This window comes from Aedes albopictus, chromosome 1 (assembly GCF_035046485.1).
Source record: "Aedes albopictus strain Foshan chromosome 1, AalbF5, whole genome shotgun sequence".
Lineage (NCBI taxonomy): Eukaryota > Metazoa > Arthropoda > Insecta > Diptera > Culicidae > Aedes > Aedes albopictus.
Window position 1 is genome coordinate 25309299 of NC_085136.1, and position 16872 is coordinate 25326170.

Here is a 16872-nt window from a genome sequence, read left to right on the forward strand (position 1 = left end):
TTTCTTCCATCCTTCCTTTAAGCCCTTTTCTGCAAGTTCTATATCGATAGATACGCTCAATTACATCTTGCTTCCTTTAAAACGTTGCGTAATTTTTGAACAGCCTTCCAGTTGTTGTTCCGACGCATGAATGAATATCTTCGCTCGACAAAGTCCGGGACGCTCGAGCGTTGCCCCAAATTCGCGACGATGAGTAATGAAAAATCGCGAAAACGGTAACGCTTAGCGCGAAATATTCGCTCACATAACACAGCACAGCTTCCGATAAGGCGAAGGTCAGCGTGACAGACATGTGCGCCGGCAGAGGCTGCATGTTCTAGAAGATTATTCGTGTTGTAGGGAGGGGGTGCAATGGACGAAATCGCGTGTTTGCATCAAATGCACCCAAATCGTGCTTGCTCGGATTTTAGAATTTGTAAACTTGAACCCGACCCTACCCTAAAAATCGACTTTGTGTCGTCGAAGACCAACTTCACAAAGGATAAAAAATGAAAAATGACGCGTGTTTGCCCTTTCCTACCTCGTGAAGTGATAAAAGTGGATGCACACTTAGTAGCAATCAGTATTGCAGAAAATTGAAGGAGTTAAGGAGTGGTTGCGGTCATCCGACGCCATGGAACTGCACAGATCGAAAAAAGAGTGTAAAATTATGTGACATATAATGCACATGATTGGAGCGTGGGATATCACAGAAGTTTACATGACATATCATGTAAAAGTCACAAAATATCATGTAAACTTCCATTATATTATATGTAATTCAGCATGACTCTGTGTGTTTACATGACATCTATATACAGGGTGTTAGGTTCCCGAGTGCAAACTTTTTAAAGGGTGATAGAGGACCATAAATGGAGAAAAAAATTGTTCTACGCATATGGTCAAATCTCAACCGTTACGTAGTTATTGAACTTCCCATGTTTATGACTCTTATTGCCTTAACTGGCAATAACTTGAAAATGGTCAAACATATCGAAGTTTTTTTACCCTTATTCGAAAGATTATTGAATTTTCTAACAAATGGCATCTTTGAATCGATTGGCTTAGTTAAATAACTAAGTTTTCTAGAGCAAAATGGCTTAAAATACTGTATTTTTATTGGTTGTTGTCAATTATCTTTGAAACATGCGTAATAAATAAAAATTCTTTCTTTGGCAAAGTTGTGGCCCCTGTTACACTCTACAATTCGTTCTTTGACACCAAACTTCTAACTCTTATCGTTTTTTTGTAATTTTGATTTAAATGTGCAGCACAATGCGCAAAAAAGTGCTTTCCATTAGAGTTGCAAATTTATGATCTGAAATGCGATGTTAAAATCAAAATTGCAACACAACGATAAGAGATAGAAGTTTGGTGTCAAAGAACGAATTGTAGAGTGTAACAGGAGCCACAACTTTGCCAAAGAAAGAATTTTTATTTATTACGCATGTTTCAAAGATAATTGACAAAAACCAATAAAAATACACTATTTTTAGCTATTTTGCTCCAGAAAACTTAGTTATTCAACCAAACCAATCGATTCAAAGATGCCATTTGTTAGAAAATTCAATAATCTTTCAAATAAGGGTAAAAAAACTTCGATAAGTTCGACCATTGTCAAGTTATTGCCAGTTAAGGCAATAAGAGTCATAAACATGGGAAGTTCAATAACTACGTAACGATTGAGATTTGACCATATGCGTAGAACAATTTTTTTCTCCATTTATGGTCCTCTATCATCCTTTAAAAAGTTTGCACTCGGGAACCTAACACCCTGTATATAAAAATGCAATGGCATACGTGGGACCGCGCATAACTTTCGAACGGAAGGTTCAATTTTGGTCGTCTTAGTTTTGTTCTGTTAGTTTTTACCCAAGGAAGGTTTATGAGGCATAAAACATGGAAAAATTGAGAATTTTTGAAAATCGATCTTCCATACATTTTGACCGGGGACTTGGTCTTGGCTAAAAACATGAAACGTCAAAAAACGCAGTAGGCAAGACAAAGTTTGCCGGGTACAGCTAGTATACCATAAATTTACATGATATATCATGTAAACCATAATAACACTAAATTTACATGACTAAACTAAAATTTACATGACGTGAAAATCTCATTATTTTTATCTGTGTGGGTGAGATCATTCCGAGTTTTTTTTTCTTTATATATTAAAGGAAGTTGTGGTAATTTTGCCAATGCGTTTTCATGAGGACTCCTGGAGTCTGTAATATCTGTATATTAATCTTGTAGTTCTGATGCAGGCCTAATATTGAAGCGATAAAAATGATAGAAGAAAGTGATTGCAGTTCACAAACAATTATTGAGCAAATTTATTACCATTTATTATTATTCATTGATTCTCTGTGCAACTTCGATTGTATGGTCAATCACAGAGTAGCAACCACGATGTGTAGGTACGGTTATCTTTGCTTTGCTTTGCTTTTGATGGCTTATAATGCAGGGGTTTTCTGCCTTTTGACACGCGAAGCACTTCATATCAATAAATTGTTTTGTAAAGCATCAATATTAGCGCCAAAGCATACCTCATGACATACTTAGTTCTATATATTTACCTTAATCTAATACTTCCCTTTTTGACTTCATTTTTTTTATAAATATCCCTGGCTTTGTCGATGATCACGATGAGCGGAGTATGTGGTGATTTTCTGGCGATAATTTTTACAGATGTCTTAGCAATGACAACATTTTTGGTGGGTGCTTGCAAACTGCTCATTCATTCTGACCTCGGTTCAGACTTCCTCACCGAGAATTGTATTATATTCCTGATATTTTTGGCAGATGCCTGCTGATTGAATTCCAAAATTTGTAGCGAATTCTATTAAAAGGCCATTGTAATACTTCGTCTGAAAAAAATGTATGATAAATTATTTCTAGTGCTGTCATGGTAGAAAGATTCGATCAACATTCAGAAGAACTGTGGTCGAGACAATGTCTGTATACCGGACCTTCGCCTGCAAGTCAACATGGTTGACGAGTACTTGCTGAGATCTGGAAAACATCTAGGCATCAAACGTTGGCAAGGACGCTTTCGAGGCAAGTTTCTACATGACTATCCCCTCGGAGCTGAATTTCCGTCGCGTTGAAAAGGTCGGCGAGATCAAAGACACACCCATTCTCTGCACAACTCCTCCCGGAGCCACCAATGGAACTTTGAAGTGTGACATTGAAAACCCTCTGTCCAGCGGCAAGGTCGTCAACTTCACCTGTACGTTATCAAGAATTTTTGGAGGAGTCTTTGAAGGAACTGCTGGAACAACTTCTAAAAGAATCCATGGAATAACTTTCGATATAAATAAAAATGAAATGGTGTTTGTATGTCACTAATAGGCTGCGGAACGGGTCAACAGATCGACATAAGTCTTTCACTGTTATATTCGTGCAAGGCCCCGACGTGTTTGCACGGAAACATTATTGCATAAATCAACCGCAAAAGCAACAAAACCGAGAAAATTTGAAATTCCACTTTGTGGACCATTTTCTTCCAGAAATTAATGTCAAGAAACATAGTAGGCAGACGGAATGTCGTTTGCCGGAACAGCTAGTTATAAATGAATTCCCAAAAGAAATTCTGAAATTTTTTTTTAGAATTCATGGATGGAATTCTGAATTCATGGATGGATTTTCTGAAAATGTTCCGGAAGGAATAACTGGAAACTCCTGGTGGAATTCCTAACAAAACCTCTTGAGATATTAGAAAAAATCCTAGAGAAATCCCAAAATAAAAATCTTGAACAATTTTGAATTGGAGTTATGAATTACTTAAGCAACCCATAGAGGAATTCTTAGAGGTACGCTTGGAGAATACCCTGGAGGAATTTCTTAAAAAATATATAGAGGACTAGCTGTTCCGGCAAACTTTGTCTTGCCAAGCTGTGGTGGTTTGACAACTGTTGAGGTCATAACGTCACCGCACTCTAGATTGGTTTCAATTCAATCGTGTTGATTTCCTTCCCAGTTCACGAAAATCAGTACTTTATCAATTTTCTTACTTTTGCAGTTGATTTTCGTAACTTTTTTGTACATATAAACACAGCCAACACGAATACGAACCGAACTGTGCAAGAATCAAGCTGATCGGTTCATCCGTTCTTGAGTTTTGTTGCCTCAAAGGGACTTCAAACTCATTTTTATATATAGGGGAGACTGGGGAGACTTGATCCCTTTTTCTTAATTTGCCTGTAACTTAAAGAAAAAATACAAAACTAGATCCATTTTTCGTACAGAATTGCAGGTAAACATCTATTGCACGTTTATACAAAACAGAAGGACTTTAAATTATTGTTAAAGTTTTCAAAACTGTGTTTTTATGGAGGCATGTCTTATGATGTATTTTTCAAAAATGGGTCAAAATTGATCCCCTTTTGAGCACATGATTAATTTAAAGGGAAAATATCTCCAGAAGTTTCCTATTCATTTTCTTTTCAAGTTTTCTTGCATTTTTGATGCTTATCGTGTATTTGAAATTATATGAATTCCTTAAATTGTTAAGGATATGCCGTATCTTGAAAATGGGGAGACTTGATCCCCCTTTTCATGGTTTGTACTAAAATAATAATTATCTGACACGTTTTATCATTGAATATACTAGAGTTCCGAGTAAATAGAGGCTTCCAAATTGAATTTTATTTTTCACATGTATAATGTGTGTGTAATCCTCGAGGGATCAAGTCTCCCCATGTCACTGTTGTATACACTAAGCTACATTAATTGAAATATTTATATATCAGCCTTATTTGAATAAATACGTTTGATAGTACTTTATTTATACTATGTGCTGTGAAATTTTGACACGATTTGGTTCAATTTTCACAAAGTTATTGAGATTTTTCGGAATCACCTAAAAGATTTCTGAAAGACTGAAAACAAACCATCAGCCATTAAAAAATAATGCAATACACAATCAAAATCAATTGTAGCCAAAACATTGTCGTCTGTCCAGATGTCGTTTTGGAAAAAATATGCTGGAAGAAAACTGTTTTTGATTCCGAGAAAATATGGGGGGAACAAGTCTCCCCAGGGATCAAGTCTCCTCAGTCTCCCCTATAGATAGATTAACCGGCGGAATTTCTGACGAAATCTCTGTGCCAATTTCTGCAGGAATCTCTGCAAGAATGCAATCCATAGCAATCCTCCGTAAAAGTCTGCAAAATCTATAGAAAAATTTCTGACGTAATCCTTGGAGGATTTCCTTAGATTTTCATAAGAAATTCGTGGAGCAATTTCTAAAGGGATGTGAATAAATTTGGGAATCCCTAATAATAATATTCTCTTGTAGAATTTCTAAAGCAATTCTTCACACTTACAAATTCTGAAATTTCCACGAAACGGAATCACCAAAACACGTAAACGTTTTCAAGACTGAATCACAAATTGGACTCAATTTTAAGTGCATCAAGTAAGTGCTGGTTGGTTGCGTTAGATGTCAACAAATCCGTTTCACCAGAAACGTAGAATCAGTATCACGTTCATCAGTCACTATCTAACTCGGTGAAATAGCCGAGAGGGAAGCGACGTGGCTCACGATCAGCAGATCCGGTGTTCGAATCCCATGGCTGACAATATTTTTCTTTTCTATGTTTTATCTGTCAAATAGGTTCTAGCGATTGCTAGACGCTAAGAAAAAACAAGTTTTATTTTGGGGTGTCTTGAAAGACGTGAATTTACATGTTATAACCTCTTAATTTGTGTTTTTGAAGATGCTCGTATATGTCAGGTTCAGGACACTTGAAATTACATGATATTTTCTAGGTGTGTGTGTAATCACCGCGATTTGATATATCGCATGAATGGGTTTGCTTCACTTTTACTTCTTACCACTTTCGAAGCCACAGCTGAACCCGCAACACTACCAGGAATCTAATGTGGTCTGACCCTATTTTTCCATCAGGTTGTCGATAAGTCGTGATCAGTCTTGTTAGAGATCACAGGCATTTGAACCTTTTCGTCGATATTCGGCTTCCTTTGTCTCCGACATTCGCAACACAAGCAATCAAACTACTGTTCGAAACAAAAATGTCAAACGAATGCACTTCACACACGCACTTCAGACACCCGACTGCGGCAACGAAATGAAGGTAGTAAAAAGTGTCGAATGTTTACAAGACTGGTCGTGATTTGATGTACCGCATCCATGGGTTTGGTTAAATTTTACATTTTACTACCCGGATCTGATTCCGGGTAACTACCGGCTGAACCAAATATGGTCTAACATTATTGTCTTGTTAACTGCTCATCGGTTAACCAAAAACGCTGCAAATTGAAGGTGTCACATGCAGGGTTTGACAATTTCGACGGGACTCTCGGAACCAATTCTGGAACACTACCAGTTGTCTTTAGTGTGACGTAAGGCTATTTTCTAGCTAACTGTTCATCAGGTTATCGCAAAAGCCACGATTTGATGTGTCACATGCCTGGATTTGGTTTACTTTTACATTTGGCCTCTTCCGGCCACTCAAAACCGATTCCGAAACACTTGCTGGCCGTTCATTAGGTAATCTAAAAAGCCGCTATTTGATGTGACGCATGTACGGGTTTGTTTCTCTTTCAGATTTAACCACTTCGGCGGGAACCCCGGAACGGGTTCTGGAACACTACTGGTTCAGATATGGTCTGAGATGGTTTTCCTGCTCATTGCCCATCAGGTCATCGAAATGCCGTGGTTTGATGTGTCGCATACATGGGCTTGGTTCAATTGTATATTTGGCTACTTCCAGCGGGACGCCTAGAACCGGTTTCGGAACACTACCGGTTCAAATATGATCTAAGACTATTTTCCTGCTTACCGCTCATCAGGTTATCGAAAATGCCGTGGTTTGATGTGTCGCGTGCATGGGTTTGGTTCAATTGTATATTTGGCCACTTCCAGCGGGACGCCGAGAACCGGTTCCGGAACACTACCGGTTCAGATATGGTCTGAGATGGTTTTCCTGCTCATTGTCCATCAGGTTATCGAAAATGCCGTGGTTTGATGTGTCGCTTGCATGGGTTTGGTACAATTGTATTTTTGGCCACTTCTAGCGGGACGCCCAGAACCGGTTCGGGAACACTACCGGTTAAGATATGGTCTGAGACTATTTTCCTGCTTACCGCTCATCAGGTTATCGAAAATGCCGTTATTTGATGTGTCTCATGCATGGGTTTGGTTCACTTTGATATTTGCCACTTCCGGCGGGACACCCGGAACCGGTTCCGGAACACTACCGGTTCAGATATGGTCTTAGACTATTTTTCTGCTTACCGCTCATCAGGTTATCGAAAATGCCGTGGTTTGATGTGTCGCATGCATAGGTTTGATGCATTTTCATATCTGGTCCCTTCCTGGGGTACCGTTCCGGAACACCTAAATGGCCATATCTCCGGAACGGCTGAACCGATCCGAACCATTTTCAATAGGAAACAATGGGACCAGATTCCGCGTCGAATGAACCGTCGGTCATTGAAATCGGATGAGGTTTACTGCCAAAAAGTTATGTGAGTTTTTTTGTACACACACATACAGACACACACACACGCACACACATACACACACACACATACACACACACAGACATCACCTCAATTCGTCGAGCTGAGTCGATTGGTATATGTGATTTCTATCAAAAAATCATTTTTGGAGTGAACATATAGCCTTTCCAGTACACTTGGTGTACGAGAAAGGCAAAAAGTTCATGGAATATTTTTGAGAAACTTCAAGGAAGGTTTTCGAGATGAATGCTTTAAAAAAACTTCTGGAGGAATCTCTATTAAAGAAATCCAAAGAAATTCGTAGATGCATTTCTAGAATAATCTAATCAAAATTTTTTGAACCCTTGCAACATTTTTGGAAGCTATCCGTGCAAGACTGTCTTAAGTTCTTGTAGAGTTCTTGTAGAAATTTCTAAATGACATTCTAGAAGATTTTGTAAAAAAAAACCCAAATTAATCCACCTAGAGGTGATAGTGCCTTTCTCGTCGTATATGTTCTCACGATCTTTCCGTCGACGTAAGTCAAAGTGTTCCTGAATCCTGATATTTTTTAAGAAAAGCAAGCATTTTATCAAAGTCATCATTGAATTGACTTAAAACTTATTGATGGCACATACTCCGACGTTATGTTCAGCGTAAAAGCAGAGCTGAATAATATCAGATTTCTCAGTTGACTGCTTGAGTACCTTCACTAACATTGGGAGCTGATCAATATCAAGACGATACTAACAAGCTAATATATAACTTTTTACACATTCACAAATCACTTTGCGGTCTTCGATAAAGTTTTTTTTTGCACATTCTAGGTTATATTTTATTGACCCTTAAAAACAAGAACGTAGTGAGTATAGTGAGACGTCTGTTTGTATGTGGGTTTAATATGTCAAGATTTTGTTCTCTTACACATATTTATCGCTTGCATTGATTTTATTTACTTTCGTAGTTCCGGCGAAGCATCAAACGCTGGTTGTGCAACCCTACCAGTAGTCTCTAATGTGGTATGAGCCTATTTTCTAGTTAACCGTTCCTCAGGTTATTAAAAAAGCCGTGATGTGATATGTCGCATGGTATATTTGGTTACTTTCCGGAACAGGTTCCGGAGCACCATCAGGTCTCCCAAATATAGTCTGAGGCAATATCATTGCTAACGTACATCAGGTTACCTAAAAAAACACGATTTGATTTATCTTATGCATGGGTATAAATCACTTTTACATTTGACCACTTCCTGTGGGACACCCAGAACTAGTTTCGGGACACTACCGGTTGTCTAAAATATGGTCTGAGGCTATGTTCTTACGAATCGATCATCGTGTTATCAAAAAAGGGTCTCCAGTTGGCATAGTGGTTAAGGCCAAGGGGTTGGCCATTCAGCACACTTCGTTTGTGCCATTATTTTTGAGCGTGTGCCAATGTGTGCCAAAACTGTGCCGGATAATTTTCAGTGTGTGCCCAAGTGTGCCGAACGTGCCGAAGGTGTGCCGCACGTGCCCAGTGGGGTTTTTTCTTTGAATGTTTTTGCGCTAATGAAGCACCCTGTCAATTTTTGTCGAATGTTGTTGATCTGATTGGTGTTTACAAACAAAATCCAACCCAGCATACTTGATAAAAATGTAAATAAACGGTTTTTTTCAATCGTGAGTATTTTGACAGGTTGATTCTATAGAGCAACGTTGGATTTTATTGTTGTGCCCATGTGTGCCGAATTGTGCCGGCATGTGTGCCGAGATGTGCCGGCATGTGTGCCGAGATGTGCCGGGCACAATGTGCCGAGTGACCAACCCCTTGGGTTAAGGCTATGAATCGCCAATCCGGAAACGGCGGGTTTGATTCCCGTTCCGGTCGGGAACATTTTCTCGACTTCCTGAGCATAGTGTATCATTGAACTTGCCTCACAACATACAAATTCATGCAATGGCGGGCAAAGAAAACCCTTCATTTATTAACTGTGGAAGTGCTCTAAAGAACACTAAGTAGAAGAGAGGCAGGCCAAGTTCCAATGCGAACGTCGAGCTATAAAGAAGAAGAAGAAGTTATCAAAAAAGCTGCTATTTGATGTACTGTCAAACCCCGCGTATTCATCACTCTTTAATAAGACACTTTTTAACTTGTACCACGCTCATTCGAAATTTGTGAAATACACTGTAAATACGAATGAAACGATATTGTGATGTTACTTACACACCCGCAGCGGCTCCTCGTGCAGCTGCTACTTCCGAAAGTTCTAATTTGGTGCGTTCCGACACCTGATCCGTTTGGTGATCAACCGCAGTGAACCTCGTAAAAATGAACCACCACAATATCTATAAGATTTGTGTTCAAAAACAAATCACACAATCTAAATAAAACTAAAATAGAGTTAGTTTATCGAATTGAAAGTTTACACAGGTAATTTGACAGCAATCATTGCCGAATCAGCGTGGTTTTATGGTACGACACGCATGGATTTGATTCAATTTCACATTTACAACTTTCGGTTCACATTTTACCACTTACCGATTGTCCCTGATGTGGTCTTAGACTAGTTTCATGCAAATTATTAATTAGTTCTCCTACAAAGTCGCAAATTTATGTAATGCATGTATGGGTTTGGTTCATTCGTGCATTTCGCCAGTTCCGGCGAGGCACTCGAATCTGGTTCCGGAACACTACTGACCTGAGACTATTTTCTTGCTGACCGTTCTTCGCGTTATCGAAGAAGCCGTTATTTAGTGTGCTGCGTGTATGCGTTTGATTTTTTTTCTACATTGGACCACTTCCGTCGGGGCACCTGGAACCGGTTTCGGCACACTATTGGTTTTCCAAAGTATGGTCTATGATTTTTTTTTGTTAACCGTTCATCAACTTACCTAAAAAGTCATTAAATGTGTTTCGAATTTATGGGTTTGGTTCTCCTTTACATTTGACCACTTCCGATGGAGCAACCGTAATCGGTTGCGGAACACTACCGGTTGTCCCCAATATGGCCGGAAACTTTTTTTCTGTTAAATCAAGATGCCTTAAAATCCGGGATTTGATGTGTCGCTTGCATGGGTTTGGTTCCCTTTTATATTTGGTCATTTCCGGCGGGACACCCGGAACCGGTTCTGGATCACAACCGATTCAGATATGTTCTGAAAATATTTTCCTGCTTACTGTTTATCAGGATATAAAAAAATCCACGATTTGATACTTGATTTGATATGTCCCTTGCATGGGTTTAATTAACTTTTATACTATGCCACCTCCGGCGGAACATCTGGAACCGGTTCCGATATGGTCTGAGAATGCTTTCCTGCTAACTGTTCATCAGGTTATTTAAAAAGCTGTGGTTTGATATGTCACATGCATGGTTTTATTTCAATTTTATATTTGGCCACTTCCGACGGAACACCCGGAACCGGTTCCGGGACACAACCGGTTCAGATATGGTCGGAGAATATTATCCTGCTTACTGTTCATCAGGATATCAAAAAAGACACTATTTGATATGTCGCATGCATGGGTTTGGTTAACTTTAATACTTGGCCACTTCCGGCGGGACATTTGCAACCGGTTCCGGAACACTACCGGTTCCGATATGGTCTGAGAATGTTTTCCTGCTTACTGTTCACCACGTTATCGAAAAAGCCGCGGTTTGATATGTCGCATGCATGGGATTAGTTCACTTTTATGTTTGGTCACTTCCGGCGGGACACCCGGAACCGGTTCCGGGACACTACCGGTTCAGATATGGTCTGATACTATTTTTCTGCTTACCATTCATCAAGTTATCGAAAATGCCGTAGTTTGATGTGCCGCATGGATGGGTTTGTTGCGTTTTCATATCTGGCCCCTTCCTGGGGTACCGGTCCGGAACACCTAAATGGCCATAACTCCGGAACGGCTGGACCGATCTGATCCATTTTCAATAGGAAACAATGGGACCAGATTCCGCGTCGAATGAACCGTCGGTCAATAAAATCGGTTGAGGTTTACTGCCAAAAAGTGATGTGAGTTTTTTGTACACACACATACACACACACACATACACACACACACACACATACACACACACAGACATCACCTCAATTCGTCGAGCTGAGTCGATTGGTATATAAGACTTGACCCCTCCGGAGGCTCTATCAAATTTTCGTTTTTGGAGTGAACATATAGCCTTTCGGTACACCTTGGTGTACGAGAAAGGCAAAAAATGCTGAATGAATTTCTTTCGCATTTCCTTGATGATTTTTTAATGTAAATCTATGAGCAGTTTCCAAAGATGTTTCCAGGAACTCGTGAAATATTTTTTAAACAAATCCTAGGATGGATTTCAGCAAGGGTCCATGACAGAATTATCGAAAAATCTGTGGAATTTTTTTCAAAGTAATGGAGAAATTTGTAAGGAAATCTCTGGAGGAAAATCTGTAGTTATTTTTGAAGAAATTATTAGTTGAATTTATAACAAAAGTCTTGGGAGATTTTTTGAAGGAACCCCCTGGGTAGTTTCTACAGGAATCCCTGCAAAAAATCCCAAATGTATATCACATTTTTTAAATAGTCCCTGGAAGAATTTCTGACAGAAATTCAGAAAAAAAATCCCTGGAGAAATTTTTAAAGCAAACCCCTAAGAATGTTTTGAAATAAATACTTGGGGATCATTCGAGAGAATGCTTAAAGGAATTTCCGAAGGATTTTCCGAAAAAAAATCTAAAAATGTCTCGCAAAAAGGTAAATCTCTGAAAGATTTTCTGAAGCAATCCTTGGAGGAATTCTTACAAAAAATCATACCGTATTACCCCGCTAATACGACACCGACTGTTGTCGAATAACCGGGGTAAGCTTTTAATTCGACAAACTGGTCACCCTACACCATCTTGCTCATTGCAATTTGGCAACTCTATTTTTGTTTTTGGTTTTGATTTCCGGATTTGTTATGAAACAAAATTTCAATATATATTGCGGTGGTACGAAAGAAAAGCTAGTTCTTTCTACGATTGTTTCCATCCTCAGTACATTCCGATTGGTCTCCAGGCGGTTTCGGTGTCGAATACCACCAACTCAAAACTTCCGGAATTATCGGCTGCAAGAGGAGCTGCTGCGGGTGACAGTATAAGAACAATATCAAACTGTTTTGCATTTACAGTGTACATCACTGTGACATTTGAACACTTTTTAATTCGACATTTGTCGAATAAGCGGGGTACGAATTAAAAAGTGTCGTATTAAAACGTGTCGAACCAGCGGGGTAAGACGGTACAAAACTTTTTTTCTGAAACTTTTGGGGAAATCACTGTAGAAATTGAAGGTTGCTGTGGGAATTTATTGGTGAAAACCTTGGGAGAATTTCCAATCTAACCCCAGTTCAAATGTTTGCAGGAACTCTTGAAACATTTTCTGAAAAATGGTTTCTAAAAGCATAGCTGAAATTTTTTTTAAAGGAATCTCTCGAGAAATTTCTAAAGATATATCTGAACAAATTTTTGTAAGAATCCCTAAAGTAATTTCCACTTAAATTCATATTTTTTTCAATTGGAATAGTTCTGAAATAGTTAATTATAAAAGATGTTAATCATTAAAGAATTCTTTGAGAAATTTATAGAATAGAAGGAATTTCTAAACAAATCACTGAAGAAATTTTCCAAATGAATCCACGAAAGATTTTTTGAAAGAATTCGTGAAGGATTTTTTGGCCGAATACTCGGACAAGTTTCCGCAAACAATAATAGAAAGATGTTTTTCAAGAATTTCTGAAGAAATTTTTGGAAGAAAAGAAATCTCCAAAAGATTCTCCGAACGAATGGCTTGAGAAATTTATAAAAAAAAATAACTAGAGGAATTTCTGGTGTAATCCCTGGCAGAATTTCTCAAACAATCTTTGAAATGATTTGTGAAAAATCATGTAGGAATTGGTGAAGTAATTCTTGTCAAATTTCGTTAAATATTTTTTTGTGACTCCTCTGGAGGAACGCATGGAAGATTTTATGAAATATTCTGTAACATGATGATTTAAGGTAGGCAGTTTTATTCGGAGGCCGTTGTAATAGAGTTGAATATTCTGGGTTCACTTAATTTTATTTAACACCTCAGAATTGCAACAAAAGGCGAGCGAGTAGATAGCGGCACAAGCTTATACTACTCAAACAGAAAGATCGTTCGGCGAATACAGCGCAACCAGTAACCACGTTTTATCAAGTCCTTGTCACGAATCTCTAAATTTCCGGAGGAACACCTTGAGGAATTTCAGATGGGATCCTTGGAGGAATTTATGAAGCAATGGGGTTTTTAAATTAAGAAAAATGTATTGATTTTTTGATTTTCTACGAACGAGCACCTTTTTCTGAACCACTATGATTTTTTTCAGATTTTTAGAACTTTATTTTAGTACCTAAAATCGATTTCGAAGAGATTTATCGAAATCACCTTTTGACAGCTGGGCAACTGCTTGACAGCTCCGCCCAGTACAAAATGCGACGAGGGGTGATTCGGCAAATCGCTCCCATACAAACTTCAAATTGATTTTCAAATAGGTTCCCGGGCACCAAAATTCATGAAAATTTGGATTTCGGCTCAGTTTTGCATGCAGATTCAGAATATGGAATTATCTCAACACCGTTAAAGAAGCCAATTGGTGAAGAAATTCCAGGGTAAATAAATCCTCAGAGACATTTTCATGAATTTCTGATTTTTTTTCAATTTTTTGGGACATTTATGCAAATATCGTTATTTTGTATGTCCATTGCTCAAAATATTGGCTTTTCAATCAACCATACATAGTTTTGGAGACAAAAGATTTCGATCGTAACAAAATAGCGAGATAGGGGTTTGTTCGTTCTGGTGCATTTTGGTATAAAATTTAAAATAAAAATAAAATAAAAAAAAATGCTTCGAGTTTATGTAAAATTCGATTTTATAAACATTTCAAAAACTGAAATGTCCACTTAATCGAGGTATACCTGTATTAGTAGTTCTGTGCCAAAATTTGAGCTCAATCCATCGACGCAAACCATAGTTACAGCATCTCAAACTTGGCCATTTTGTATGAAAATCGGCGTATGTCTGATCAATTATGCACCACAGTGTAGTTTTCTCTAGGATTATTCCCGGATTTCTTCTGAGATTCTCAGAAAGACATAATTCTTCCAGGATTTCTCCAGGAGTTTCGAGAATTTTTCACACAGCAAGAATTTTTGAAAATTACACGCCATGTACAAAAAAGCATGTAAATTTCAATTCGATTTAACTGAATTTTAAATCAAATATTTGTTGTATAAAATGTTGAAAGCCATATTTATGCTGAGAGAGAGAGAGAGATGTAAACTTATAGACTGATGGAAAAATGTGTGCGGGTTCTTTTCGTTACAGGCTATAAGGTAACATTTTTTAACTGGGCAACACAGACAAACAGACGTCTCACTTTATCCACTTCCCATCGTTTCCCTTTTAAACGGACTATTCAAATATTCTGTAGTTCGCAAATTTCTCCTTCATGGCGCTCGCATCGTTTTTGCTCCTGTTTGACGTTTTCTTACTACCGACATCAGTGGGTTCTCGAAACACAGCGTAATTAGCATTGGGCGATTATGTTTTGTGACGATGCGCACTTTGCTCCAAGTGATACGTCTGTTTGTCTGTGTGGGCAGTATTAGTTTTCTTAATTCTCCTAATATTTTCCTTTGGAATGTCTTCAGAAGTTTTATTTCTGAGTTTTATAGAAAGAATTTCTGAAAAATGGAATCCGGAAATGAACTATTGGAAGAAACCAACAAGAAACTCCAGGAAGATTTTCTTACAAAGCTTATGGAAGAATTGTTGAAGCAATTTCTCAAGGAACTTCTGTAAGAACTTCATAAGCAACTCCATGAAAATCTCCGATGGAGGAAGGCCAGGAATCTCGGAAAGAGTTCCCGGAGGAACCCCAGAAGGAATTCCTGGATGAATATCAACAGTAATTCTTGAGGCAATTCTGGTAGTAGTTCCTGAGAGAACCCCCGAAGCAAGCTCCTGGAGGAATCTCAGAAGAATTCACGAAACACTGGTAGAACACCCTGGAGGAATCTTGAAAAGAGTTTTTGAATGAATCCCATAAGGTAGGAGGATTCCCGGAAGAAATTCCCGAATGAATCCCGGAGGGAGTTTTTAAAGGAATCCAGGAAGGAGTTCATGACTAAGGAGGAACCCCGGAAGTATGTCCTGAAAGATTTCCCGAAGGAGTTCCTGAAGAATCCTTGAATTCCTGGAGGAATATCTGAAGAGGTCCTTGGAAGAATCTCGGTAGGAGTTCATGAGAGATCTCGGAATAGTTCCTGAAAGAATTGCGGAGGTAGTTCTTTCGAGAATCCTGGGAGAAGTTTTTGGTGGATTCTAGGAAGCATTTCCTTGTTGATTCTCAAAATTCTTGAAGAAATTTCTTAAGAAATCGCAGAAGAAACTCCTGGAGGAAAATTTCATGGAGTTCCTGGAGGAGTCTTGAAGTAACCAAGAGAAGAACTTCTAAATCCTGGAAAACATCTCCGGTGTATTTCTTGCAGAAAATTCTTATGGAATTTGTAAGAGTTGGATATTTCGTGTCGTGAGTGTTACTGAGAAGTTTGTGATTTCTTTTGCGTAAAAATTGAAATTGTTTGGCAGGTAATACTCGTGTTTAGCACAGGTACCACCCAGCTAGAAGCTCCCGATAGGACAAGGATAGGGCACAGTCAAGCTCCACCATCCTAAAACCAACCTCCATCAACTACACACCGTAGTTGCAAAACCCACCACCAGAGCGACTGGTTACAACCCATTGGGTAGTCATGAGGGGTGACGAAGAGGGGCCATTGTGAAATGGGACGGCTGGAGAGGGTAATGACCGAGGAACGAGGTCATGAAGCTCAAGACAGTCGACAACTCAGTATGATTTTACTTGCCCAGAGTACGTCGACCAAGACAGATTGAAGGCTAAAACTTGGAGCAAAAGAATTCGAAGAAAAAGTTTCAATAGTTTTAAGAAGAGTTATTGGAGAAGATTGAAAAGTGGAAGAAATGACAGCGAAGTAGACTTCAGGTAATACCGTAATCGTAACATTTGAACCTGTGAGTAATGCACTCCCTGTGCTACAGGACCTCACCGTTATTGTGTGAAAGTACCCGACCGATTTCCCGTGCGGCGTAAACGCAATCCCTCATCCCCCCAATCCGCAGGTCGTCACCATCGTCGATAGCGGTGTAAAGTACCGTGCGTTGCCATCGCGTACGTCAAGGCTACTGTGGTTTTTAGTAGATCAGGATCCTTGGGTACGTACCGGTGATGTACTGGCGAGCGTTCGCATGTCGGAAAGTCGAAAAATTCGACGGGGCACTTCCTAAGATTGTGCCTTTGGATGAGGAGAACAATCCGTGTGTTGAAAGCGTGATTTCTTGCCAGGAACCCCTCATGTTGAACGGCAGTAGAATGTAGAAAGCTGCCGA